Below are 11318 nucleotides of genomic sequence, written 5' to 3'. Positions count from 1 at the left end.
TTGTTTACTGTAGCAAGTCAAGGATCATGGATTTTGAGCTCGTTTACAGCATCCTTGTCTAGAAAGAATTACTAATTAACTTATAACAGATACAACTCCCTGATAACTTCTCCAGCATATTTTATGACAACTGGGTAGTTCCATAAAAATGTCTCTTGCTATTTCAGAATTTTTTAATACATATGCAAAGTATTCCTTTAATGACATAACTTTCAACACAATAAGGTATCTGTCACAAGCATTTATCTGCTACCCTTTTAGGATTAGGCTACCTTCTAAAGGTGATAACCTTTGTATTTGAAGACAAAATTCCATGAATATACACTGTTTTTAAAGACATGTCAAAGACATGAATCAAGAGTATAAAAATGGTGATTAAAAGGTTAGTATCAGACTGGTCTTAAGATATTTCTGCTCCTAGAACAAAGTCTTGCTGCAATAACTATTGCTACTCTGATTGCTATGCACAGCTGCAGCACATAGTATGTTACTGACACCTCTCCCTTCAACCCCCAATCCATTTGATCACAAAACATGGTTGCAATCTGTTTGAATTTTTCACCATTTCCTAATTTCCAATCTCATGATTTTACCAAAACTTCTCCCATAGTTTGGCATGAAATATTACACATATTCTTCCTCATTATTGCCATATGTATTTATGCATTTTCAAACCAGATTCTAAAAGGAAATTAAAATTAAAATTTCTCTACTGAATAGACATGACTCCTTACACTGTCCCAATTTCTCTGAATCTGTTTTCTTTTTGCAAATGTGGAATTACCCTGAGATTTATTTCAGTTAAAACTGCAGCTTTATTTAGATATTTTTATCTTCATATACAAAGGTAAAAAGATGCCTGTTCTCTGCAAATAACTGCACCAGATGCAGGTCCTAATCATAACAGCTCCATTTGCTATACCTGGAAGTGAAACAAAAACTTACTTCATAGCATGCTTCCTCCCCCCAGATTAAAAAATAATTTAAAGGTAAAATATCTAAACACCCACATTAATGAATATGACATTTCTTTTGGAGAAGGTAATTCTTAAAGCTAAGTGGATAAGGAGTTCAGTATATTCTCGCACCAAGCCAGAACATTTCTTCATAACTAGGAAAAATAAATATTTCAAATCATAGCGTTGACTACACCATGACTACTACTTGCAACTTAATGATAATAATAATTAGGATTTTGCAAGTGACCCAACTCAACTCTGTTTCATTTGTGTATCTAAACGTAGCACAAATGAAAGTTGTAGTTCTCTTTCAGATATATTTTTTTAAATAAAAAATTCCCCAAGGGAGGTAGGGAATGAACAATCGGAACCAGATGGAGAAGCTTTGATAGGAAAAAAACCCCAAACATCCAAGTTTCATTTTAAGAGTTTACCTTCCGTATATATATATATCCGACTGGAAAGAGAAGGGATAGAAAGTAAAAATCTGACTGCATAAAATAGGAGATGAACTTTGGGTAAAAATAGCCAGATAGAAAAAACAAGCACAAACATATTTTGAAGACTAAGAAGGAAAGATTGCTTTATTAGTCTACAGTTTAGAAAAGAGACTAAACTGCACTTGCTGGTCATTCTCTTCCCTACATCATGAGATAAGAATAAGAAGGGAATGAGAAAGTCAATATCCCAAGTGACATCCCAGAGGTTTATCTTTCTACCTGGAAGTTTCTGATTCTATGCTGGCAGTATTTTCTTCCAAGCCTGGCTTTGATGTTTGCAGCACGGGCTGTTTTCAAATTTGCCCAGCAACACCTCAGGACTGTCCTGAAATTATGCATCTTATCAAAGCATGACAGGGAGGAAGACATCGTAGACAGGAATGTGACATCTTTTCCCATGATATTGTCTTCCCTAGATCACTTTTTAAAGGCTTACTAGAATCTTCCCTGTTCACCATTACCAAAAGCGAGCATCCATCCCAGGTACTGCTGAAGTATTTTGTTATCATTTATACTGTTAATACAATCCACAATGTTAGTTAGGAATGTAAGACGTGCCCACAGCTCTCGCATCTCAACCAATAAAATGCTGTTTGTAATGTGTAAATACTGGAATTAATTAAGATGGCTAAATTAAAAAAAGGAAATGTCTTGATGTTCATAGTAATTAAACTCTTCTTACTTCTAAAACCCATCATTTTCTGACCTATAACTTGCAACAGTCTTCTAAAGAGGTAATGAAAGCTGTATTAATTTGAGACTTTGGGATGGAAAAAAATAGAGAAAAACACCAGAATATGTAACACAAGAAATTGTACTCACCTGGCAGGATAAAGACTGTTTTGCTGACCTCCACCACATTTTTAAACTTTGGTTTCTATGGCTCCACATACAGCTTGCATATGATAAACTACAGATCAAGATACATAAACACAAACCAGTGACACAAATATTTGGTGTTAGAACCTAACTGTATACTTAAAAGTAGTTAAGTACACCTCCACACTATTTTGGTTTTTAGTTGGCAATGCTACTATTTATACATGATGCCTATAAACAAGTTCTAAATCACCGACTATGTGGTTGTATGTAGACTGTGAATATAGTATTTTTAAGTAATTTTGTACAAGAGTAGAGAAATTGTCCTGCTTTGTAGTAACATCTGTTTTCTGCATCAACACTTCCTGGCTATTCTGCTTCCCTGGAACTTGAGAAAGATGAAATTATAAAGGGATTCTCCTGTCCCTCTCCTTGGAAATTCTTTCCATTGGTATACTACTACATGAAGACATCTAAGTCCACAGCAAAGGGTTTTGTAATTTAAACTCACCGAATTGTACTGAGCTGTCGTTTTGGTCTTTGGTTCAGTCAAGAATGATTTACTTAAAACCTGCTTTACCCAAACTCAGCAAGCATTATCAATTACAATATACAGTAGTGATAGCTAATTAAATTATTTATAATAGTTCATACCAGAAACCTTATTGAACAGAGAAGATTCCAAGTGCACAGTCAGGATTATATCAACAGCTCACTGTTTGCCTCAACTAATCAAAATGAACCCCTTTGAAGTATTACTTAATACTGTTTTAATCAATGAAGAAAAAAAAAAAAAACTTATTTCATTGTAAATATTACCAATTAATGCAAAATAAAGAACAGTAAATGTGTACAATAAGCATTTAATTTTACAAATGAAATACATCTACCTAGAGTGCAAAACTCCTCGAGGGAAGGAGGGGTTTAACAAATACAGCTAGAGACGAATTTGTTTATCCAATTACTCTATATCCTGTATTCATTTGCAATAGCTCTAAAGTAGCACCAAATATGAGGAAAATCCACGTGAAGTGAATGTGCACTAATGTTACAGTCTTAGATCAAGACAGGAAACACAAAACGGCACGTGCCACAACAGCAGCATTTCTTTGCTGTTCTTCATCTCTTCTGCGCTGGAAGAGATGTATTTGTTAGGGCTTTTTTCCCTAAAATGTTTGTTTACTCAATGTCAGAACTGATCTGCCCTGAAGACCTACACATTGACTCACATTGCTGAGTTGTTTTTCCAATAGAGAAGCATTTACGCAAGTGGATGACTGGCATCACAGTATTTCTCCATTTACCTAATTCCCACAAAGGAAACTCCTACTACTTTTCTACTCCTTACACAACCGTTATTTTTTTAAGTGTTGAGACAAGCCTATTCTTCCATGCCAATGATTTCAGAAACTGTGAGACTAAGGAAGAAGAGGAGAAAGTAACAGAGATCTGAACAAGGTGCTGAACACCAAATCTGTGTTATTTAATCTCATTTATTATTAAAATATTTTCTCTTATTTATTTCCTGGGCAATTTCTATAAAGCTACAAGTAAGCTAGATATCAAGAGTTTGCTAAGACACGCTGTCAAATGAACACTTAGTTTTTAAAATGTTTTAATGGTCTTAAATATATTGTGACAAGCAGGAAGCCTTTGAACCCAGGAGGAATGTGGTGGGGCACAGGAAGAATATAAACTTGGAAGACTCTGTCTGGGTGGGGGAAGTAGCCTCAGCTGCTACAGGTACTCTGACCATCAGCCTGAGCCAACTTACAAACCAAAGTTAAAAACGAGATAAAGGGAAAGTAGGACTTCTCCATCCTTTTGTTTGAGATCGATTGTAGCCTCAGGAAGATATGCAGGGCTCACTGGTCCTGAAGCTAACTAACAGGGATAAAAGACAGGAGCTAAGAAGGAATCCTGTAATCGTATGCATCTACCATGAAGTTTTGTTGGTTAACTTTTCTCTTTGGCAACTGGGTTTCCAGTTGGTAACTTTTTTTTTTTTTTTTAAATTTTTTTTAAAAAGAAACTGGGTTTCTTTTCAGAGAAAAGAACAGAAAATACCCCTCTGGCAAGGACGAATGGCAACAAAATGTAACGCCTCAGCACACTCCCAAACCATCAGCTTGCCTTTTTATTATTTAAAAGGTCTTTTAAAAAGTCTCAAAATTCACTGCACAAAAAGAACCTGAATATGTGATGGCGTCTATGTGAATGATTCGTCATCCTGAGGAACTACAGGGGAAGAAATGGGGATACACCCAAAGTTTGTGAAAGATTGAAGTTTAAGTTAGTGTAAGCATTGGTTTTTAGGATGGAGCCCTTGAAATTTCTCCATAACTGATAAAATCCCACTATGGATTTCTTTATTTGACAGGAAGTAGCTGCTTATGAAAACATGCCAAACACAGTTACATTAACAGCAAAAGGTAAACTTTAACCTTTACTTTTGAAAGGATAAATAATGGTCTGTAAAAATCAATGCCTAGCAAGTTCTTGAAAGAATGCTGCTTTGGCTGAAAACCCAACAGCACTTAATTTTAAAGCAAACGATAAGACTGATTTTTAACCCTGCCAGAAGATCGCTTTACAAGAGATCCCAGAATCACACCCACAAGAACAGAGAAATTAACATATACCTCAGTAAGAAAAAAAAGTATCATCCTTCTTTAGCGTAACACAGATGTGTAAAGTACCAGTTCATATGCTTGCTTTGTTCTTCTAGTTGACAGGGAATTTCCCCACTGGTTCCAGCTGCTGAGTGCCAGTACTTCAGGTTGTGTGATACACAGAACACTATTACCTATGGCTTTTAAATTTGATTGAGACAAAGATGCAGAAATGTAATTTGCAATTTTTACTTGGGTGAGATGTTCTAATGAAGCAGTTTACAAAACCTAACCTATTAACTTTCTGTTACATTGCTGGCATTTTATTGAATGCAACGGGTTTAGACTTGGCCTCACGGAAGGGCTGCAGAGGCCATCAGTAGGTTTCTCTTTTTAGTGCCTACTTAGGTGTCAGCAAGTAAAACCAATGCCAACAGGCCTGAACAGGTGTTAGCTTTATTATTTCACAGCATACCCATTTCTTTCTCTTAATTGTCTTAGTTCCTGGAACACAGCAAAACCAAGTGGAAAGTTATGCATTCTACAACTACAGCCTAGGTAGACTACACCTAGACTAATTTTATTTCCTCAAATAGAGAGCCATAACTAAAGCAAAGTTACTGACCAAAATTAATGGTGGAAGCTGGTCAACTGCTCATTAGCTTTAATATTAATTTCAGATCTGCTTCAAGACAGCTTTGAAGAACGCTCTTTCTACTGCTGTTGTGTTGCAGAGGTTCTGACGGAGGTGCAAACAGAAAGCAAGCTACGTATTTCTTAAATACTGATATTAGTACTGCTAAAAATAAAGCACAAAAAAAAAGTTACCAACACTTAAAACCATGATAGTCTCAGTTTAGACATACTACCTGGCCACAGCAAGGGAAACACACAGAATTTCTTTCAGTTGTTTCAGTAACAGTAATCTCCTACAGCCTGTAAACAAAAGGGCAAAGAACTAATTGCACCTTGAATAATTGTGTTCTGACTCTGCCCCACAGTAAATTCAGAACTCCCAACTGCACATCCCTTTCACCACTTTTGAGTCAGTGATGAAACTTCTATTTCCCTCTCCTTTCTCTTCTCCTTCTACAACTTATTAGTATGTACTGATATATTCATTTTTTGTAACGCAAAATAGATCTGGCCATTAGACTTCAAAACGTAAAGAAGTTTCTTCAAACAAAAAAAAATGAGTGTAACAACAAGGCTTTCCAACTTTGAGATCCCCTTCTCCTTAGCATTTCAGTTTGGTTTGTACACTTGTGCTGGTCTACAAGAGCACATCAATACTGTGGCAATATAAATAACACAATAACTTATAGAATGGTTTCAATTACAGTCTTGACTGTAGCTTACCATCAGCACGTATCTGAGCTTTGCTTCTTAGAATCCGTGCAAATTAAAATAAAAACTACACACAATCTAGTGCATACTAATGCTCCTTTTTTAAAAGTATAGGCTTTGTATACTATTTTCTTTTTAGATTTAAAATACATTTTCTGTATTTACATATGATTCAGAAATATTCCAAACTTTCACTACAAGATAACTACACTGATAAATTAAAAACTCTTTACAATCTTTAAGTTATTTGAGAATCATAATGATAATTTGTCATTAAAATAGCCACACTACTTATTCACACAATTTTTCTTAAGTAGTTACAATGTAGGTTACATCATGTACTACATTATTTATGACCCTTGGATTGGCAAATTACTTTACCTTGAAGATTATCAAGGAGCCATGCTGAGGTAAATATATTTGCTATCTGCCTTGTTCTTCTCACAGTATGTGTCATTCCTCCAGTATGGATAAAAGTCATCTTTTTCCCAAGTTCTGATCTACAGTATTATTTAGAAGCAGTTACCAAGAAAAGAAAATGGAAGCACTTCTCAAAATTTAAGACACATAAAACAACTGAAAGCTGAGCATTAATATGTCCTGCATATTACTTCAGTGATTTCTTCCAGGAATGGATGTTTCAGTACTTCAGGGGTGAAGCTTTTTCCTCAACATTAGTGAAACAGGTGTGTCTTAGTCATGTTTACCAATTAACTTTTAAAATGTACTTTAGAGAAAAGGAATTAACAATTTGTCCTACAGATGAGACAACATACAAAAAACTTAATTTTTAAGAAGTATCTTATCACCCTTTATTTTCAGATGCTTCCCAACAATATGAAAAAATAAAGTATCACAATCAGTTTTATGTAAATAAAAAAATTAATATCAACAAGTTCCAAATCTCCATATTCAATACAACCATCATAAATAAAACACATGCCTTAAATTAAACCATTTCTATATTATAAAATATCATGTGACCCAGTTCTTTAAGACATCGGATTTTTCAAAAATATGTAACTTAAATCATATAAAAATTACAGTATACATTCTTACTTTTATTATATTACTGTATTATTACATTATGAAAGAAACTTTAAGTGACTATTAATGATACATTTGAGAGGCAAAGTGTTTCACTGTAAATTAATAAAACCATGTCTTGCAATGCAACTTCTCCTGTGTACTTATGTTAATTTTTCACTGTTTAACAGATTTGAGTAACTGGGTCTGAAATATTAAAGTGATCAAGTCAGGGACATGTATTTAAAATAAGGACTCGCAAGCATGGCATAATGTAGATTTGAATTTGCTTTTTTTTAAAGCCATTGCATAGCACCTTTACTATGAATTATTAAGAAAGAGATGTAGCTACATTTCTTTGTACTTATCTGGAACAAGCAATCTGTAGAGTATTATATAAAACAGAGGTTCAGATGTCTGAACTGAAGAGGGCAGGCACCTATTTAGATTTGACAAGAAACACTTCACAAAATGGCAGCTGAGTAATAAAGATGCACAGTCACCATCCCAGTATTTGTACTACAGCAGATTAGTAATCCGATTTGTGCTGCCTTCATTTCAGCAAATACATTCCAAACTTCTCTATAATAACCTGCATCTTTTTTGGTACCTCTAGAAATTTTTCTCATCGTGCATCTCAGATGGGTGGACAAGATGATGACTGATTAACAGAACTTTACGTTAGCAAAGAACTATTACAACATATCATATTCCAGATTTTACTAAACAATTCCTTCCCACTACTACTAAATCTATGCTCCAGGACAGAGAAATACCAATTGAGAGATTGATTATGGTCTTTCTGGAAGCAGAGAACACACCCAGAAAGTATACAAAACTTTCCACACCTTTTTTGTCCCATTTTCTTTGGCTGCAGACAGGGAAACAGTTGTCTTTAGCTATATCTGTTTCAGTTCCAAAACCCAAGCCTCTAATTTTAGTTGCAGCTTTTCAACTGTGTGGGGATATGAAACAAAAACTGTTGATAGAAAACAAACAAACAAAAAATTACCCTGTCTTGTAGAGAAGAATGAGAAAGAAATCTCAACTGATGAAAAAGCTAAACTAAAAAGTGACAGTAGTAGGCAAACCCTCTACTGGAATAAATCCGTGCTGACTTACTCTTCTCATCCACCAAGAAGAAATGACCCAGGACAGGGATACCATTTTATGAGCTCTAGTACTGTACTCCTCATACTGTTCATTCATTAAAGTGGGTAGGACTGATAATTTTACATTACGTCCCAGAAAACGTATCTAAGACTTCTGAATGATGATTTAACCCTGAGGTATATTTCTATTACAATTTTGCCCTAAGGAGTAGTTTGAGACTGAAATACAACCTATGGATAGCTTTGTGTATCATATCCATTTACAGCATGAACTTCTAAAATCAGGTTGTAACACAAACTGCTTGCACGAAACATTTAATTCTTGATTGCCTAACCACCAAGGAGTCCAATGTACCTTTTCCAGACCAGACACTTTCATCTGTATCATGAGATTTGAGTGGTAACGCTCTTAAAGTATTAAAGGGACCAGACCAGCTTTTGGCACTGCAGGTAGAGGGCAGTCTTTTAAGGCCCACTCTTGCCTGGAAAAGGCAGACATCCTTGTTCTTTAACAGTTATCCAAGGCAGCTTCTCTCTCTGCTTCCAGAAAACTAATTCCTGTGTATAGTCTTCCACCATGTACTGAAAAATGTCACCACAGTAAACCCCTACAAAATCCATGCAAACCTCCATCACCTTACCTTTCTTGTTGACTTGTTGTTGTAGCATATCAATCAAAGGACATAAGTTAAAATTTAAATGGAATCTAGGAGTAGAGCAGATGGTTTTTCCTTTGTTTTTTTATCCAGAATCTTATCAAAGGGAGATAGATAATAGAATTTCTGCCATCAGTCTTGCACTTGAAAATGATCATTTCTTCACCATTTTCACTTCCTGCCTTACATCTTCATCTGTTTCCCTGGAAATGGTATATGAAGCGGAGATATCTAATTTTTCTACTCCTGTCTCTGTGATGGAACACTAAGCGTGTCTTGTCCAGGAGGTCTGTGAAGATTGATTTAACATCCTCTGATTGCTGCCTGATTTCTGACAGTTTCCTGGGCCTTAAGAGATGATTAAAGAAACAAAATACATTAAATTCTAAGCCAGCTGTCCCAAGCAAGTTTAACAATAGAATTCTTCTTCTTAAACTTTGTATTTACTGACTACACCGTATAACAAAGTCCAACACTTTGCCTGAAATTTGCATTCCAAAATATCAATACTTATCGGTTTCTGAACCATCATAAAAGCCTTACTTATTCTTTTGCTCATTCATCATTTGTGCCTTGCGCACATTCCATTGAGCAGTATTCTCCTCACAACTTCTGCTAGTCCCACAGTGACACTAGGAATATTGTTTGCTTGTATTTCACTAGTCATTTGCCTTTGCGTTAGCAGCCTTAGAAGAAGGAATCAGGTTGTGAAATCTCTTCTTACGGAGAACAGGAGCGAATATTGTTTCATATCCCAGTGCTGAGAATACATTCATACGAAGCAGCATTTCTTTTCAGGTTTAAGTCTTCCAACCAAACTATCCGTTTGTTCTTGCTTCACCCCCTCAACTTTACAAAACAGCATGTATTTTCATTAATTGAAAGATAACAGAATTCAACAGATCAAGGGACAAACTACTAGCACAGTGTCCTTTTGCAGTTTACATACTAGGAAAGTGCCACAGTAGATAGCGATGAGATTAACTCTAGGCAGCAGGCTGATTATCATTGTGTACTGATAATGAATTGCACTGTTTGTTCAAAGACGACCACCAGATCTATTCCAACCCTTGGAAGAGTGTTTTGAAGAGAAACGGAAGACGAATAGAAGTCGAGTGATAATACAGAATAAAAGCAGTGTTTGAAAGTTTCATCCTAGGAAACTTAATCAATTTCTAATTTCATTCTTATGGAAAAAGACAGAATTTCACAGAAATCCTACCAAGGTCAATAGGTATTGCATACAAAATTCTGAGAGGAAAAAGTTGACTGCCTATTACTTCGGCATTTTTAATATTTGTCAGCACTTTAAACCTTGAAACTACAGACGGTTTCCAACTTCCTAAACATTGTTAATGCATTCTATATAAATTCAAGCAGTATCAGTTTCATGGATTAAGCAATTTGCATACAGTTCTTCAAAGTATTAGAAGTAGGTGAAAACTAATGCGTAGTCTACAAAGGATGTTTTAGGGATGAGTTGTGCATTTTTTCCCAACTTAAGTGACTTTTAAATACACAAGCAGTATGCAGGACAATAAGTTGTTTCCATTCACCTTTGTGAAAGAGGCAAACAACAACAAATCATAGAATCATAGGGTTGGAAGGGACCTCTGGAGATCATCTAGTCCAACCCCCCTGCCAGAGCAGGGACACCTTAGAGCAGGTTGCACAGGAACGCATCCAGGTGGGTTTTGAATGTCTCCAGAGATGGAGACTCCACCACCTCCCTGGGCAGTCTGTGCCAGTGCTCTGCCACCCTCAAGGTAAAGAAGTTCCTCCTCATGTTTAGGTGGAACTTCCTATACTCAAGTTTGTGCCCATTCCCTCTTGTCCTGTCACTGGGCACCACCGAAAAGAGCCTGGCCCCATCCTCCTGGCACCCACCCTTTAAGTATTTATAAGCATTGATCAGGTCCCCCCTCAATCATCTTTCTTCCAGACTAAAGAGACCAAATTCCCTCAGTCTTTCTTCATAAGAGAGGTGTTCCAGTCCCCTAATCATCTTGGTAGCCCTATGCTGCACCCTCTCCAGCAGTTCCCTGTCCTTCTTGAGCTGGGGAGCCCAGAAATAGACACAGTACTCCAGGTGCAGCCTCACCAAGGCAGAGTAGAGGGGGAGGATGACCTCCCTCGACCTGCTGGCCACACTCTTCTTGATGCACCCCAGGATGCCATTGGCCTTCTTGGCCACAAGGGCACATTGCTGGCTCATGGTCATCCTGTTGTCCACCAGGACTCCCAGGTCTCTTTCTACAGAGCTGCTCTCCAGCAGGTCAACCCCCAA

General features: G+C 36.5%; 1 long non-coding RNA gene across 1 annotated transcript; it reads right to left on the bottom strand.

Annotated features, from left to right (window-relative positions):
- Positions 1–7020: 7020 nt before the first annotated feature.
- LOC309675908 lies at positions 7021–9427 on the bottom strand. The gene is made up of 2 exons (XR_014269549.1): positions 9017–9427; positions 7021–8242 (listed from the first exon to the last, which is right to left on the bottom strand). It is a non-coding gene; the product is annotated as an uncharacterized lncRNA (long non-coding RNA).
- Between the last annotated feature and the right edge of the window lie 1891 nt (positions 9428–11318).

This window comes from Vanellus vanellus (genome assembly GCF_965231255.1).
Source record: "Vanellus vanellus genome assembly, chromosome: 10".
Classification (NCBI taxonomy): domain Eukaryota; kingdom Metazoa; phylum Chordata; class Aves; order Charadriiformes; family Charadriidae; genus Vanellus; species Vanellus vanellus.
This window is presented reverse-complemented; position numbering and strand designations above follow the sequence as displayed.